The sequence below is a fragment of the Branchiostoma floridae genome, chromosome 4, assembly GCF_000003815.2.
Source record: "Branchiostoma floridae strain S238N-H82 chromosome 4, Bfl_VNyyK, whole genome shotgun sequence".
Taxonomy (NCBI): Eukaryota; Metazoa; Chordata; class Leptocardii; order Amphioxiformes; family Branchiostomatidae; genus Branchiostoma; species Branchiostoma floridae.
In genome coordinates this window covers 3,058,908-3,076,931 of record NC_049982.1, presented here as the reverse complement: position 1 = coordinate 3,076,931, position 18,024 = coordinate 3,058,908, and the positions used below count along the sequence as shown (strand labels likewise).

Sequence of the window (18,024 nt, the reverse complement as noted above, 5' to 3'; positions counted from 1 at the left end):
ACACGGTTCCATGAGTATAAATTTGACTATGGTTCTTTTGATTCTGTTGTAAATAGATGTACCAATAAAACATTGTTGAAATTCAGTTTCGCAGGCATCTTGCTTACAATGAGAGATATCAGGGCTCGAAATACTACCTGCTTAATATGCAGGTTAGTGCAGGTAAAATTGGAGCTGTGCAGGTATTTTTGATGTCTACCTGCACCTAACCTGCACTGGTCCCAAATACTAGGTTTTATACATAAACGTCATATGATGTAGGTGTACTGGGATTGTTATTAGCTGGATTGAATGTTACTACTACCACCTATATCAAGTAATATTCTGTAGGAAAGAAAAAATAGCAATGGTTCCTGAACAATTTTAGTATGAACTATACTTCCAAAATTCAGAGTGGTACAGGTTAAATTTGTTTGGTGCAGGCTATTTTCAATGTTACCTGCACCAGTGCAGGTATGCAGAAAAAGTTTTTCGAGCCTTGGATATAGTATGTACATGTACAAGAGAGCCTAGTAGTAGAGAGAACAGTCAACTGTTGCTTTTCTGTCCATACTTGACGACACATATACGAAAACACTGGTTTTAAGCTTGGTAAAAAACTGTGTTTTTCTAACCTTGAAACAATGTTTCTTTTGGAAGTTGCCCAATTCCTTGGCATCGAGTTTCTTAAAATTTTACCACTATTCTTGTGAAGCTAAAGACACTCTGTAGTTGATTTGGGTCCTCTTTATTATTCTGAGCACTTGTCGAATTACTGCCCTACCGTGACTTCCCTGTTTTTGGCCAAATAATGGAAATTCGCCCCAATACTTGCTGCCCTGTTGCCATGGCAACCAAGAATATTAAGCAAAAAGCTGATAGAAAGGTATATTGGAGTGTAATGTATCATTTAATTACACAAAATGTGCAAAAAGAACTGAAATAATGCAGTCAGTGCTTGCAGACCTTAGCAACGTCACACAAGTACATGGCGAGGGGGGTATCCAAACTTCAGGGGGTATGTACAGGGGGGGTTAGAGTTTTACAATTGCCTAATTTTTGTGATTTCTGTGTTTAGATAAACCATCTCCATATTTTAGGATGCGTATTTCAAAAAGTTTGTACTAATGTCCCCCCCTAATCTAAGACCTCTGGGTTCTGGGTCAAAACCGTCACGCCAACACGACGCCACTTTCAATCGCGGAGCGTTTGTAGTCACCCGAAGAGAAGCGTACGTGTCGGTGGCGGCGTGTCGCAGGTGTCATCTCTCCACCGGACACCTGCGCGGTACGTCCTGTCGTCACCTGAAGAGAAGCGTACGTGCCGGTGGCGGCGTGTCGCAGGTGTCATCTGTCCACCGGATACCTGCGCGGTACGTCGTGTAGTGCAATCATCATGACATCACTGAGGTTCAGACAAACACTGCCTCTCCAGGATTCGTTATGTATTAAATTAAACAAAAATTGTCATTTAGAGTTGGAATATTGTCTTGGTTATAATCATAGTATCGTTATGATACGGACTCCAGGTGCTTCCGTCACCCTGTGTACTGTAGGCGATATGTATCCGGCATTGTCGCCTTATAAATGGTAGTATTAAAGCGAAGAGGATAGTCATAGATTACACTGTGTAGAGTGGGCCGTCCAAATGTGACAGACAGCTCACTGGTCGTCTGGCAAGTTTGGAATGATCTGTGATTAATCTTGGACTTATTTCAACGACAAATGAAAAATTTGGTCTCCCATCGTGTGTTTTTTTTTTTCATTCACTGCATTTTCATTGCAATTATATATGTGGCTTTACATTATCTTCAATGTGCAGTTTTCTGACAGGGTCTCCCTCCAATACGGATATCTACTGCCGTAATGATACAATACAAATTTAGTACCATGTAGTTATTTTGTCAACAACAACACATTATACTTCAATGTAAGTTCATCTCTGACGGTAGTCAACATTATGTTACAATTTAAAGACCTTATATCCGTGCACAAAACAAAGCGCTTACCAACAAGCTTGCGATCAGTCCTCTGATCCGTATCAAGATGTATGACTTAGGTTTGGGGTCATTTCAACCAGAGAAGGATCAGAGATCGAAAGCTTGTTGGTAAGGGCTTTATTTTGTGCACATCCGTGCACAAAATCTTAAAAGATCGTAACAACAGATGATACCTGGTGCCACTGTTACAAACAGTTGGATCCGTCATATTCCCAAGGCAACAATGTAATTCCCATCATGTTGAGTGCCAATCTCTACAGCAGTTTAAAAGGTAGGTTAATACAACACAAACCGCGGCCTGAGGCCGAAAATATTGACGTAAGGAAAGTAGCAAACAGGAAAGCGGGGATTTTTTTTCTCGTGAATTAATTGTTATTTCGGGGAAGAGCGAAGGGAAAACACTTCGCATAAAAATAAACCGGGGAAAAATATTGGCACAAGAATTAAAGTCTCCATCTTACAATGTTCTCCACACTGCTCAGCTGTATCCTGGAACCGTTTACTGTTGTTTTCCTCTGCTTTAAATCTACAGTACTTTATGCTCTTACAAGCTATCTATAGGTCATGGCGATAAAGCAGACGTAAAAAGATTACAAGAAATTTATACTTACCACGACTAATGAAATCTTTCATGCACATGAGTAAACGTACGGATAGACGAACAATACATGATTTATCTAAGTGCATACGGAATATGATTCTATGCTATTCAAATATCGATAACTAGAAACCTCATTGTTGTACACCGTACAGTCACGACATCAGCTGTCTGCATCACAGAACCAGTATCAGAATCATTAAAGATAAAAGACTTAGAACGAACACCCTTCATATTTAGCCAGTCCATTATGCGCGCCTTGAGTTTATTACGTAAATCCCTGCATAAATGTCACAAAGGAACAACGACAAACACATCTTTACTTTAGACTTTGTTACTACCACACAAACAACGCTTCTAATCCACTTAAAAACGAATCAAAGTCTCTTCAGAGTCCACTCACTGATGGAAATATCATCTTTGTTTGTCCATTCGCACTTCCACAACTATCCGTACTCAGGCCACAGCAAGTACATTTATGGATGACATCCTCAGCAGACTGCAAAAATAGTGCGATAGGGCGAAAAAAAACAAGATGGCTACATTTTAAAAAATAGGCACCATAAAGTTGTGATGAATGTTGTAACAAGAATTAAAGGAACAAAACATAGTATCAGAGCCAACAGGGCATTCATTCCTGTATTCAAGACATGTACTGGTGTGGTAAAAGTGACACTAGTGTGGTAGACTGACATCAACAACAAAGTTGGTAACCACACTCATGACTTCCATATTGGTGTCACTTTTACAACTATCCAATAAGTTTTATTTATACAACTACATCCATGGGTACCTTGCAAAATTCTAATTCTAGTTCATAATCTTCAAACTTTCTGCTAGGAATACCACGCAGATTGCTAACTGGAAAATGCGATGTTCGGTTGGCGTGTTTAAGTGCCATGTAGGTCCTGCGGAGATGATATTTTATCCTGTTATACCGCCGGCAGTGTCTCCCAGTCACAAACGGAAGCTAATTTCCCTGCCGCGGTCCTTTCTGGTATTGTGGGGATAAAACCGGGCTCCAAACGGTATGAATGGGCAACTCAAAGTGATAATATCCTCTCAATATGCTCAGAGTAACCTCCCTAGCTCACAGTACAATTAGATCAGCCCACATTACACGTTAATACATCAACAATTTTACCGCGTTAGCGACCGTCAGCGACGTCATATGACGTGGCACCTACGTCGAAGTGACGTCATAAATTCGATTGGCCAGGCGGCACTTATCTCGTAGGATGTTGACGTTAAACAGGCGTTACTCACCACAGACCGGTCCTTACCGGAACCGTGCGGACCGGAAGTGGATGGCTAACTAACCCACTTCAGCGTCGGGTTTTAGAACGGGTCTCCAGCATGGCCAGCATGGCAGGCCTAGGGGCGAATTATGGCCTCTCATGTTCTTTGAGCAATTTTCTATTCCTTCTCTCGTAGCGCTTCTGACGTTAACTAACGTGCTTTTTCTTTGTGAGGGTAAAACTTTTCAATTGGTTTTGTGTGTTCCAGTTTGCCTCACCATGTGTGTTGCTATACACGCGTGTCTGTTTGAGTGTTTTTGTGTTTCATGTTACTTGACGGTATTCCTGGTACCCAGCAATGACACACATCTACCATTATGTATATTTTCTCTTCAGAAATCAAGTCATTTCAAGGTTCAATCATATCTTTTTCGAAATTCTTAATTAGAATTTTGGTGACATCTATTGAGTATATAGGAACAGCGGTTATAATACCATTTTACTGGTATTATTTTTTTTTCATTTTGTTTTGTTTATTAGATCACTTCGCGGCAATCAACTAAGAAGTTGGGCATTTTATAAGTTACAATTATAAGACGCATTAGCTCTTATAGACTGCATTTCATCAGTGGACCGCAAGATGCCCTTTTTGTGTAAGGCACACCCTGTATTCAGTGACTGGAGAGCACTAAGAAAGACATGGACTGGAACACTTGTTCTTGATGATTTTTATTTCACACTTGCACTTCCGAATACTACATGACATCGTGGTTCCGACGCTGTCTTTAATCAGACTATGAGACTACAGTACTGTTTTACAGAATGATGCTCAAATCTCCTCAATGACTGTAAGTCATTTCTTGAGACCCCCAGCGAAGTGGGTGTCGGCTCCCCTAGCAACACATAGCAACGACCTTTGACCCCAAGTTACCCCATTGTTGACTAATTGCCCCCTCCCCACCCAGTGTGAAAACATCCCTAGAGGGGTTCCACCAAGCCAGGTAAAGTGTTACCTGGAACCCCGGGTTGTTTCAGACAGTACTGTCTGGGAATGTCAACATGATGTGTATTGAGGATTAACTGTTTCATATGTAGTACATTATAAAGTCACTCCTAGATTTTTACTCTGACCGTCGGCAAATATCTTAGAATATGTAAGTTACATCATTTCGTCTGTATTGGGCAGATTTTAAGTGTTACAACCTCTTTCGTAGGTTTCTTTCTGCCAGTAGTACAGTCTGGTTTCCACTAAGCCCAAATACAAGTAACCGCTACGTAACCACTTTCATATAACGTTAATCCCCACCCCCTACCCCACGCACGCCCTACTATAGCTGAGTCTCCATTTCCTGCTGTTTATAGAAGTAAAAGGAATTATTTTTGAGGTCATATTAGCATCAATGCTCCAGGCTTGAGTATTGATAAAATAGCTCCCCAGAGAAAGCATCCGCTTGCATTTGATTGGTTTAGCTTTGGAATCTGTCTAAACCCACTAATTAAAATAATGTTAGACACCAAAATACATACAAGAATGTAGCCAATTGATGTTTCCTCAAAACAAAGACGTCGGATATTTTCTTGTTTGCAAGTTACTGAGTTGGTACTTTGTTAACAGTATCCTAAATTTGTCTTGTTAAATTTCCAGTTCTTTGTATCTTGATCAATTTGCCAAAGCAACTTTATAGGTATTTGCAATAATTATGTATACTATGTTGTATTTGGAAACCCAAAATTTGTTTAAAAGTAACTTCAGATACTCGAATGCTGTTTGTTTATTGTTTGTCAAACCAAGCCAAGCCAAGCCAAGCTGTGTCTGGCACATATACCTTGACAGGTAAAGGTGTGAACAATTCCCATTGTTCGCCTATGAGAGCCTGGTGCCCTACTGCCAGGGGGTTGTGTAAACAAATTAATTGGCCATATTGTTCCTTTATCAAAACAAACGTGTCACATTTCATCCTAATAGTAGCCCAAACTTGAAATTTTGTCATCTTTTTTCTTTCTTAAAAGCGCTAGCTTATGCAATATTTTCATTTGTCACAAAAGACATGTATGGAAAGTACACATGTTGCACCTCAATGTTCAACCTGGCCCATGGTTGTTCCCTTTTCCAGTTACCTGTCAGGCTTGCATGAATATTGCAAATAGGCCATTTTTCATAATATTTTGAACATATTAAAGAATATCTCGGTTAAAATCACACTACTAAGTGTGGGACAGGCTGAATATTGTAGAATGCTCATTCCTGAATACATAGATACCATATTTGTGACACAAATATGTTCCTGGGGCTAGCGCCCGGAGCCCAAAAGTGATAAAATATAGCTGTGCTTATCATATTCATATTTTGATATCACTGAGCTTTAGGTGATATCTGTATGGTCTGACACCAACTTATGGGTGTTGTGCTCCAGTTCTTGTTGAAAATTCTGGAATATAGCAAGTCAAGAACAATATATGGCAAATCAAAGTTGGTGGGTCAGTTAATTAGGCAGGAGGGCCATGAAATGACTTACGGTCATTGAGTCCAGGGTTGACGCTGGGTACCGGGTCCTGTCTGTTACAGCGTATGGCCGAGCTGACTGCACGGCGCAGGAGAACTAGCAGTTTCTCTCTTTCTAAAGGTTTCCTCTGTTCTTCTACATCTGCTCGAGTGACAAGGCAGTTGTGCTCCCGGACATTCTACCCGATTTTTGATACCGTAAAAATCTGAGATTCTTCAGAAAGAAATGACTTGGAGCACCTTTTGTTACTGCTTTTCATTTCTAAATCCTGACTAAATAATTGCCGGTTTATATAATATATACTACAGCATTGCTTGATGAATCGTCTGTCTTGAATTTTCCAGGGTCGATGCTGTGCTCTGTCTGTAATATAACGAAACAGGTCAGGAGATGTGTCGAGTCCCTCTGTAGCTGACGTCTACTTTTATACTTTTATTCTGTTCGTTTTTTTTGTCTGCATGCCTTCGCCGCGAGAGAAGTAACTGGTTCTTCCTGACTAGTATATAATACCGTACCGACTGGAGAGCTTCTTCAGCAGGAAGTGCAGACGGATTTTTCTCTCCCTGGCCATCAAATGTTTTCTGATCTCGCTCATGAGTCTGTACTCCGCTGACTGCCGCTTGGCCCGAGGGTGGATGAGGGCCCGAGGGTGCATCAGGGCCCGAGGGTTTATTAGGGCCCAAGGGTTTGTTAGGGCCCGAGGGTTGATCGGCCGAGCTTTGCCGCCCGCTGGACTGATGTTCTGAGGATTGACCGGTCGACCATCGCTGCCTCGCGTAATGACCTCTTGACCGGAATAACGACGCCGACGGAGGTTACGGACACTATCGAACGAATCGATCTTTTCTCTGACGTCACCTTGTGCATTGTCCTTCCGGTCATCGCCCCGCAGCCAGGAGGTTAGCCAATCAGCAGCCCCCAGCTTCGCCCGCGCCACATGCGCTCGGCGGTCCTCCCGGAGTCCAGGCGCCCCAGCAGCCCCCGCGCGCGCTCGCTGATGACGTCCGCTAGTCCACATGGTTCGGCCGCGGGGCTGGTCTGGTTCCAGAGGGACGAACTCCATCATTGCTAACAGCCCTCCGCCCATGACGTCATGTCCGGTCTCCAATCCGGCGGACAGGTCTCCACTCCTGACGTCATTTCCGCCACGGTCACTACTCCTGAGAAGAAAAAGTTGCACATCTTACAGAAGTTGACGTGTATGACTTTTACTGTATTCCGGTCTTTGTAAAAACAAGTCTGCCCATGTCTACAGGAGAGAGTTGATACAGTGTTAGCTTCTACTAGCCTAACTACGCTGGCTATAGGTATAATTATAATTCCAGGGGAGTTTGACAGCGAAAGGGTTTGACCAAGGTTTGACTGAAGGGGGAAAGTTATTATAACTGTGGACTGACTCCTAGCCAATGATCAACCCTATTTTTTGTCACACGCTGGTTATGGCTAAAAATGACCTGTTATTAACGTTGCATATGTTTGAAGGCGATACAATAACACAATTAGCCCTTTTCTCTGTTACGGCGGCCATGTTGGATTTCCCGGGATTCTGCACGAAAACGAGGCTACATTTGTGTTTATGATGAGTACATATCCAGTACAAAAACGTAATAAATCCTGCCGCATTACATTGTTAGAATCCTGGAATAAACACACCCAACGTGTTCAAAACGATTAGAAACAAGTTTATAAATTTCTGAAAGGACTGCATTCCGTCACAAGCTTTAAGACGCGTCAGGTTAGGAACGCAGAGACTGATAAGACGGCGGTATAAGGCAAGGCAAGGCTTTCTTACAGGAACTTTACCTGTAATAAAGAAACAGAATTGCCAGCAGGAATGCCAACGTTAACCCTTTGAGAATCCGCCCACAACGTTAATGGCGAAGACGAACAACTGAGATTATCCTGAGGCGCTCGCAAGTCCTCAGGTCCCTGACCTTTATCCGTTCTCGTTCCCGGGGTGGAGATAACCTTTTGCTCCTCTCCTTCCCATGACAGTGTTAGAAGTAGGATGAGTGTTCCGGCCTTCTGTCTAAACGCGAAGTCTGGTGCCTGGAGCTGAAAAGGCAACCTTATCTCACAAACCCATGGCGGGAGTCTGAAAGATTCTTTCAACGGCATCTTTATCTCAGAGACCCACGGGGGGGGGGGGGGGGGGAAGCTTCCGGAATCTTACAACCCCCGCCCCCAAATCCCTATACCATTTAGGGTTAAAGGCCCCCACAAAATTGGTGGGTTTCTTCTTTTTCTTTCGCCGAACAGACAAAACGTCCAGAAAATTTAGGAAGGAAACCAAGCATGTGGCAGATTCAAGCTAAGAAACAAAAACGTTATAGTTGATGCAAAAAAAAAACCCAGAAGAATCATTAATAAGTGACTGAAACTGCGATGCTCATGGCGTGTTGCAGTTGAAGGAGTTCATGTTGAGGTAGTAGCTGTACACTCCAAAAGGTAATTATAACCGCGCTAGCTAACATCAGGAGAACCTGATACACCTGGCCGGGCAGGTGAGGTTTACCTGAAGAACCATCCACCGAACATCCGGCCAATTAGAGGTATGGATTCTCCAGTCTGAACTGCCCGACCTGAACAGTGATCCTGCTGCTGGTCGATAGATAAGCTAAGGATGCTGGATGGAACAACTCCACATCTGCAGGAACAGTACCGCTCAGTAACGGCTACCGAAACTTACTGGTAGTTTTTATGGATTGAAAGACTGTTTCAGCAATATCCTACGGGTCATTATTGGCCGGTTCCTTGCTACTTATGTCTCTGCTCTCCATTCACCACCGTGTAGTGCTAGCTTCAGCTAATAAAAAGATCACATGTGGTTAAAATCATTCTAATTAGTTTATAGGCCATCTCAGTCATTTTATGAAGACCTCCAGAATCGCAACAGCAAAATTATAAAGAACATAGACCGAGTAGAAAATATTTACAACACTAGTTTCGGAATACTGTTTGAATGAACAACTTCACAAGCTGCCAGCACCGCTCAGCTATGGGCTACCAAACAATTCTTTTTCTTTATGATTTCAGCAATATCCTACGGATTATTACTGGACGGTCCTTTGTAACTAGTGGGAAGGCGTGAACTCTCCATTAACTTTACACATTCAATTATTAAGTCACAGTCCTTTAGCAACCGGTTTGCATATTTCCATGGTTATATCCGTAGCAGGGACATCATACAAAATAACTTATTCATATATATATATAACATACTTCACTGCCCTAACTACACCAACCAATGGTTACTTCCCCTCGGCAAACTTTCCCGGCTTTTAGGACAGTCATTAAACTACTTTACACTTTCCGAAAATGTCCATATTTCATTACTTCTTAATGGAAGTCCATCTTTTTCCCATTCCTTAAATTCTGAAATTCTTACTTTGACCCAAAATGTTATTACAACATCTAAAAGTTTTGTATCCTGATTTATACTTTTAGTTCTCTGTGAACTTGGTCCTTTGTTACTGGGGTAGGGGATCCGGCATGCGCACATACCAACGTTCGTTGTACACATCATTTATATTTTACTTGTTGTCAGTATTATTTATATCTTTCTTAAGTTTGTATTTCGCTTAGTTCAATTACGTCTATGTCTTTGTATATATATGTATAGTGGCGGCGTGAATATAAGTTGCCAACTTGAGTGCGCCACCACTATGTCTGTCTTTCATATCAAAGAGAATAAATAAATTTAAAAAAAAATTACTTATTGGCAACATTCAGATCCAGAACTGATAATTTCCAGAACATACCAATTTCTTATATGACTACTCAGCCCCTTAGCAGTAACAGCACAACTTTGTAACAAGTATGCGGCACTGATTTTGCCGGTATTACTTTTCTCTGTGTTTATGTCCCGACGTGACGAATGAGTCATGTAACTGATACTGTGATTCTGTGCTGTTTTGTCTGTATCAAGTTTCTTTGATTGTGTTTTAGCTTTGTGTAATCAAAGATGTGCAATCCATCCGTTTGTTGCTATGTACCTGGTTGCATAGTTGAATTTCATTTAGACCTCCAGAAAGGTACCAATTAACACGACAGGGACCGAATGAAAAATATCTACCACCCTGTCTGTTGTGCTAGCTTCAGCTCCCAAAAAGCTCACGTGTAGTTAAATAAATTTAGATGAATTTATAGGCCATCTCAGTCCTTTTATGCAGACCTCCAGAATCGCAACAACAAAATTATAAATAACAAAGACCGAGTAAAAAATGTTTACAACACTAGTTTCGGAACACGTTTGAATGCGTTTTTATTACAAAATGTATTCCAATAATAACATTACATGTTATAGTACTTAGCCTTCAGTATCCAAGGCAACACAATCAAATTGCTGCGTTTAGCCCATTTTGGCAGGAACATGCAAATAAAGATCATCTATTACATATAAGAAGTCGGGAGTTAAACGGTCAGTGACACAGACCCACCTGGGCTAAACTACCCCAAGGGGATAGCAAAGAGCGGAATCACATCGATAAGATTAAAAACAACATAGACTGAGCAGAATATGTTTACAACAGTAGTATCGGAGTACCGCTGGAATGCGTTGGTATTACATGGAGTTAAACGGTCATTGACACAGAACCAAGCTTAAGCGGGACTAATTTGCCCCTAGGGGATGGCAAAGAGCAGGATCGATTGAGTGGTCACTAATGACCAGCTATGGCCGGAGCTAGAAGTGGTCAGTTCGCCTAATGACCAAGCCGAAGTTATTTGGTCCAACGAAGAAGTATCGTGACCTCCTGATATCGATGCCTAACAGCCACATGCAGGTGTGCGTGCTCCGTGCTGACGTCTGCGCGGATCGCGAGGGTTCTGGTTGAGCGATACTCACAGAAGCATTGAACAGAACCTATATGTAAACGCAGCAAACCTACCTCCACTGTTGAATGCCTCACACATCAACTTCTCGACGTTTCTTTACTGCTCCAGGGTTCACCTGACCATGCCCTTGTTATCAATAGTAAACTTTCCAATGCGATTCACGTCCAGCTGTGCCTAGTCTTAAATTGTTAGCTTATGCATATGCTCCGGCTGTAATTGGTGTACTATAAATCTATGTACTTTTTTTTCCTACAGTATTTTATATGTATGTAATATGTGGTCACGATATCAGCCTTGCTGTCTATGAATCCACATTGTATTGTCTGTTGCAGTCTGAATAAAGTCAATGTCTATAAAAACGTGTTAGTTCGAGGGTTATCGACCACACAGTTGTTATGGCATCGGGTTTCTTTATTTTGACCCTTCCTTCCTATTTCAGACAGACTGTTAGGCGTGATTAGCACAAGGCTTACTGAAAGTGCTCTGTGCGAAGTAAAACGCAACACGACTCATAGTTTATCGGTTAAATGGCAGCTGTATGGAAAGAATCAGTAAGGTCCCGCACATATATAGTGTCATAGCGTTCAATCAAAACTGAACGGGGTATACCTAGATGGCCTTGTCCAATTGCCAGAGTAACATGGTTACATGGTGATATACCCTTGCCAATTCTGCGATTGTACTTACCGTAAAGAACCACTGGCCACAAAGCCGTCCTTAAAGCAACAGTGGCAAAATGTGTCCGGGTGGACAGAATGCTTGTAGGCTGAATAAGTTACTGATGTTACTTTCTGTGCTAGTATTGGACGGTTACCGTAGCTTTTAATTGACTAATCTCTCTAGACTGGTGAAAAGACCAGATGTGTACAGTAGACATTACTCACCTCCCTCCGTGGCTGTCTCCTGCGCTGTTCCCGGTCAGCACCATGAGCAGAAGGACAGTTAAAGCTGGAGACAGCATATCGGTACAGCACTGCCTTCCCCTCGGCACGCTGGGTCTACGTTAGCCTGGGTGTACGGCACGCTGGGTCTACTGTAGCTTGGGTGTACTGCAGCCTGGGTATACTGCAGCCTGGGTCTACTGTAGCTTGGGTGTACTGCTATTGCAGCCTGGGTCTACAGCATGTATCCTGGGTCTACTGTAGTCTGAGTCTACGTTAGGCTGGGTCGTCTTTAGCCTGGCCTGCGTCTACTTTAGCCTTGGTGTACAGCAGCCTGGGTGTGCTGCAGCCTGGGTCTACTTCAGCCTGGGTCTACTGCAGCCTGGGTCTACTGCAGCCTGGGTCTACTCTAGCCAGGGTGTCCAGCAGCCTTGGATTACTACACGTTGGGTCTACTGCAGCTCGTTCCTGCCACAGTCTGATCTAAGCGTTTATGGACAGGCGAATTTCACGAGTACTTGTTGGATGCGATTATCATATCTCATGATGACTCTTTATGGTACTTCAGGTGGCCCAGCAGGGGCTATACTGAGTGATAACAGCGTTCACCGGAAGTCTGGCGGGTAATGTTCTACAGAAACATGCACCAATGGGGCATCGCTGTGGCCGTCAGTGGTTACCATAGCGACGGTTCAATCTCTGGCCATCAATTTCCTGCAGTAAAACCCACCAATAGGGCCTCGCTATGGCCGCAATGGCCGGCTGGTGCAGCTTTTCACGGGAATTCATGGACAGGCCACGACAAGTTAGTGTCATGGATCACATCCAGCGTGCATGTCGATTTTCGCTGATAAAAAGCTGTCTTGGAAGTTAATTCTGTTTTTCTTCCCTATCTTCCTTTTTTTCGCGCTATCGCATTATATGTATCCTTGAAGTTTACTTTCTGTGTCCTTATTCAGTTTCATTGAGGACGCGATCTACATGTCATTGATGCTTGTCAATGTTGACGTCACTTGGGAGGCCTTACTGGAATTCTGTGCCAGCTCAATAAAGACAACATGGAAGAATCGGGGAACAGGTGTTCTTTAGATCAGCGGCAATACAGGTATCTGGTTAACGTTACAGGTGCCCGGGTACTTACGCAGGAACGGTGAAACAAGTTACCATAGGAACGGTGAAACAAGTTACCATGGAAACGGAACACTATTACAGTAACCCAATAATGACCACATACGAACATTTTAAATGCTACGAGGTCAATGGAAACGTTTGATTGCTGTTTTCTGAGCAGACGTAATAGGACCTGATCCGTGTTCTGACGTCACAGACCCAGTGGTGTGAACACTATGACGCAGTGTGTGGGGGTTACCCGAGGTCAGTCTAGGTCATCATGATTGTAACAGTCGCGTGATGTCTTTAACTTTGATACATGTTACATTCGCACTGTTGGAATTCACTTTACTTTAGACTTTAGTACTGCCGACTGCAGCTTGTTTTTGACTCTGACGTTTTTCAGGGTTTAAACTTTTTTTGCAGTAAGTAGCAAATTTTGACGTTATTCTGGCTTATGGTAATGGACCTAAACCTTTACTTTAGGGGACCTAAACCTTTAGTTTAGGTCAAACGTTAATCGCCGTATTTATGTTCATATCATGATGAAGTCTAAAAGGTTATTGGCACGATCACGAAGACAGTGACTGTATTGAGTGAGGTTAGATATTTTCCTATATCAACGCTTTTCATGGACCATACACATACAATACCAAAGGTTACCATACAGTTTGTTTAGTATAGAGGAGGAGGGCATAGTACAAACTGTTTACGGTTTCCCCCTCCTCCTGCACCTGTTTTTTTTTTTCTATTTGCTTTTGGACAGATGAGGACAATGTGGCACTGCACTCAAGTATTGGTAACTTATACTCGTAATAACAGTGCCACATACACGGTACAGACAGAAGGTAAAGGTAGTCTGTTTTTATGCGTTCTTTTCTGTATTGTTTGTGTATTTTGTTGTGCGAACAAACAAACAAACAAACAAACCTATAAAGTATCTTTTTGTACGTATCGCTAAAAGTCAGTGTAATAACATTGTTGCCTTTCGTAGATCTACAGTCGTATGGTTATATTGTGCAAGGAATAGGGAACGGAAAAAAAGACATTGACAACATTTGCGGCAGCAAGTCAAACATTTTAATACAACAAACCATGCAATGAAAAAAAAATCATTTTTCATATGAAATGTTATTGCAACTTGTGATTCGAACCTAACCGAAACGTATATAACGAACGATGGACTATATAAAGAGAGACAGCGAAATATAGCCATACATCAATACATATATAAATTGAATGTATGTAATACATATACAATATGCAACAATTCAATAAGGATTCTAATAATCTACTGCACCATTCATTATTGTTAGGCACGGACTTATACAAAATGTTAAAAACAATCATGCTTACAGTGAAAGCGCCGGGTAGTGACAATAATATTAGTAAGCTATTAAAAGTAAAGAGATTATTTATAGTTATAGTCTCATCTTTCACAACAAATTTCAATTAGCCTAACATGCACTTTATCATATTATCATTAAAAACTCAACAAAAGCGAAAATTACCCTATCAAAGCGTTTTCAGCACACAAAATATTACACACTGCCAGTCTTTCTTATCACGACAACCCTCTGCGTAATGTTTAACTTTGGGTTTCTGGTTTCAGGTCGCGAAAAAGTAGAAATACACCATCACTCAAACTGAACAGGGATCTAACTTACTCATCACACCAATAGAATTGACTACGTAAGATCTATGTTCCTTGACAGTTCTTTTTTTTTGTGCAGGGTTATTTGTAACACAATTCATATTTGATAGCATCACATATTATCATAACATATCCATGAAACAATGCCCAACCTTGCCAATCGTTTTCTTTTACCTGGTTATCTACCTCTTTGAAGGATTTCGCAACCTCAACGCGAGGAAACTCGTGCACGTTCTGCAGGGATTTATTACGTCTCCCCTTTATCCTAATAACAAGAGTAGAGTTTATGCCATTTCAGTTTTTGAATAAACTGTTTCAATTCATCCTAAAGCTAGTTGCTCTGCGTTCTTGTAAGTCATTTCCTTGACATCACCGAAGTTGTCATAATATCCCGGGTTATAAATGCCCCTGGCGGGCGCCCGTCGGGCTCCTACCGGGTCCCGCGCGGGCAGACGGCGGTGGAGAGACTTTGTGCTCCCTCCTACAGAAAACACAGAACGGGAAATATATTTAGCTGCTTTCAGGCCTTTCCTTGCCTTAACCCTATCTTAACCGGGTTGCCCGCGCCAACTTCGATGCCGTATAACTACAAAACGACGTGTGCTTGGATTACAAAACTTGGTGACTTTTCCTAAAATATTTTGCGAAAAAATTGTGAGATTGTGATTTTTCGTGTTGAAATGGCAACGGGCATATTTTACCAATTCTCTTTTATTTCAGAATACGTTTCGCTGCTTTTCGAAATTATTTTGTCCTCGAAGGCACAAGTATGAGTATATAACGAACGAAAACATGATTATATATGACCACGGGTTAAAGTTTAATGTAAAGGGGTATCAATGTTGATTATGTCTGCCTTTATCTTTATTTGTTTTAGTTGGTTTTTGTTTGCCTGGGTTTGATGAAAGAAGTTTACCTATTGCCTAATATAAGCACGTCGTGGAAGTTTAAACATTTAAGTAGTAAGGTATGCGCCAAATAGCAATGATTGCTCAATAAACTGGATGTGATTTTGGCAACGGTAAGACATTTCAAATAACATTCGTTATCTTTCATCAGTGAGGCTGAAGAGATCCTGTTTTACATGAGCTTTATCCTGTTTGGGAGCTCATCTGCTGAAACCGAGCCCCCCTCCCACTGCTGCGATAACGGAATAGTTATAAATGTCAAACCAGTTCTAATGGGAAACTCTTCTGTTCAATACGCAGCCATGGATTTGCCAGTAAACCGATTTTTATATAGTTGTAATGGACGTTGATATTTTTCCCATTCCACACCGCCAGTAATCCCCACACAGGTAAAGTCAACAATCTAGTTCATCCACAACAACAATCTAGTTCATCCACAACAACAATCTAGTTCATCCACAACAACAATCTAGTTCATCCACAACAACAATCTAGTTCATCCACAACAACAATCTAGTTCATCCACAACAACAATCTAGTTCATCCACAACAACAATCTAGTTCTTCCACAGCAACAATCTAGTTCATCCACAACAACAATCTAGTTCATCCACAACAACAATCTAGTTCATCCACAACAACAATCTAGTTCATCCACAACAACAATCTAGTTCATCCACAACAACAATCTAGTTCATCCACAACAACAATCTAGTTAATCCACAACAACAATCTAGTTCATCCACAACAACAATCTAGTTCATCCACAACAACAATCTAGTTCATCCACAACAACAATCTAGTTCATCCACAACAACAATCTAGTTCATCCACAACAACAATCTAGTTCAAATAGGACCGCACCGCCACGGGATTTTGGGATTCCGTGCAATTGACCGAAGTGTGCGTTTATCCGACGTGCAATTAACTGGCTTCCACTGTAATAAGCTTTACGTTTTGTAACGAACACAAATTCTCATAATCCCACCAGGTGCCATAATACCGACACTTAAAAAGCCTTTTTAAGATTGTGTTGAACACCGACATATCTAAAGTGTATATACCTCAGAATTACTGATGTTGCATTGGTACAACTCCTCAAACCACTTTAAATTCATGTTTTTGTTTCTCCTGTGGCGGTTTATGGCATCCGATGAAACTAGGAGAATTGATGTAAAGTTGACATTCTATTTCCTGACTTCATCATCAGGTTATCGTACAGAAAAAATCCACCTCAAATGAATGACGAACCACCTGGTTTGCTCGGCCAGCGGGCCGTCAGCTGGGCCACCTCGTCGGTGACGTCAGAGGCCGAGTCGGGGATGCGGTTCCGCAGAAAGTCGGCAGGCGGCGCGTCGGAGACACGCTTCGGCAGGGAGCCCACGGCGGGGGTGTCAGGAATGCGGTTCTGCAGGGAAGCGATAGGGGGAGCCTCTGAGATGTCCTTCTGTAGGGATTTCAGAGCTGGAGCTTCAGGAGCGCGTGTAGACAGGGGAAGCATGGGGGACGCTTCTGGGATGCGCGGGGTTTCCGGGGTGCGTTTCTGGAGAGAACTGTAAGAGGGCGCTTCAACGGTTCCCGGCTGCAGCGACCCAGTCGGGGGAGGGTTCCTCGGCACCACGTGACGGCGCCAGTTCTCTATGGCCTCCCGCTGCCCGGGATCCGCCAGGGGTCGCTGCTGTATCGGCACGGGGAGCGGCGCAGGGAGGGCCGGGCGGGTCATGACCCCGGGCTCGGTGATCAATGACGTGTCTGAAACGTGCAAGATTCAAAGTCAAGTCCACATTATGTCATTTCCTTCAATAAAGTTTATCGCAACACAGTTAACCAACGAACAGCGGTCTTACACTGATTTGACGGTTCCTTTTGAATGGTCACGCTGAATCAATGAGATGCAACATTACAAAGCTTTTAACCAATGTCCAGCGAGCTAGCACAGCTGATGGCGCCTACTGGATGGACCCTAAACCAATGAGATGCATCACTACAAAGCTTTTAACCAATAAACAGTGCCCTTACACTTACCTGACGGATCCTCCTGCATGGTCTCCCTTAACCAATGAGATGCCTCATTACACAGCTGTTAACCAATGAGCAGCGCCCTTACACTGACCTGACGGCTCCTCCTGGATGGTTGCCATGGTGCTTCCCGCCTCGGAGCGCGGCAGGGAGGGGTTGTAGTTCCCGTCATCCCCCGCGGGTTTGGACATGTCCACGGTAGCCACCTGCTCTTCCTGCTCCCGCTCCACTGGCGCCTTCTGGGGCGGAAATTACGTTAAAAGTGTCATGGTGGCGGAAATTACGTCATTAGTCTAAC

The 18,024-nt window shown here is 42.6% G+C and overlaps 1 protein-coding gene and 1 long non-coding RNA gene across 2 annotated transcripts in view; one reads left to right on the top strand and one right to left on the bottom strand.

Annotated features, from left to right (window-relative positions):
• The window catches only part of LOC118413013, a 711,153-nt gene that overhangs the window by 602,900 nt on the left and 90,229 nt on the right, over positions 1–18,024 (bottom strand). The gene's annotated exons all lie outside the window — the stretch shown is intronic.
• The window catches only part of LOC118414515, a 660,232-nt gene that overhangs the window by 591,386 nt on the left and 50,822 nt on the right, over positions 1–18,024 (top strand). The gene's annotated exons all lie outside the window — the stretch shown is intronic.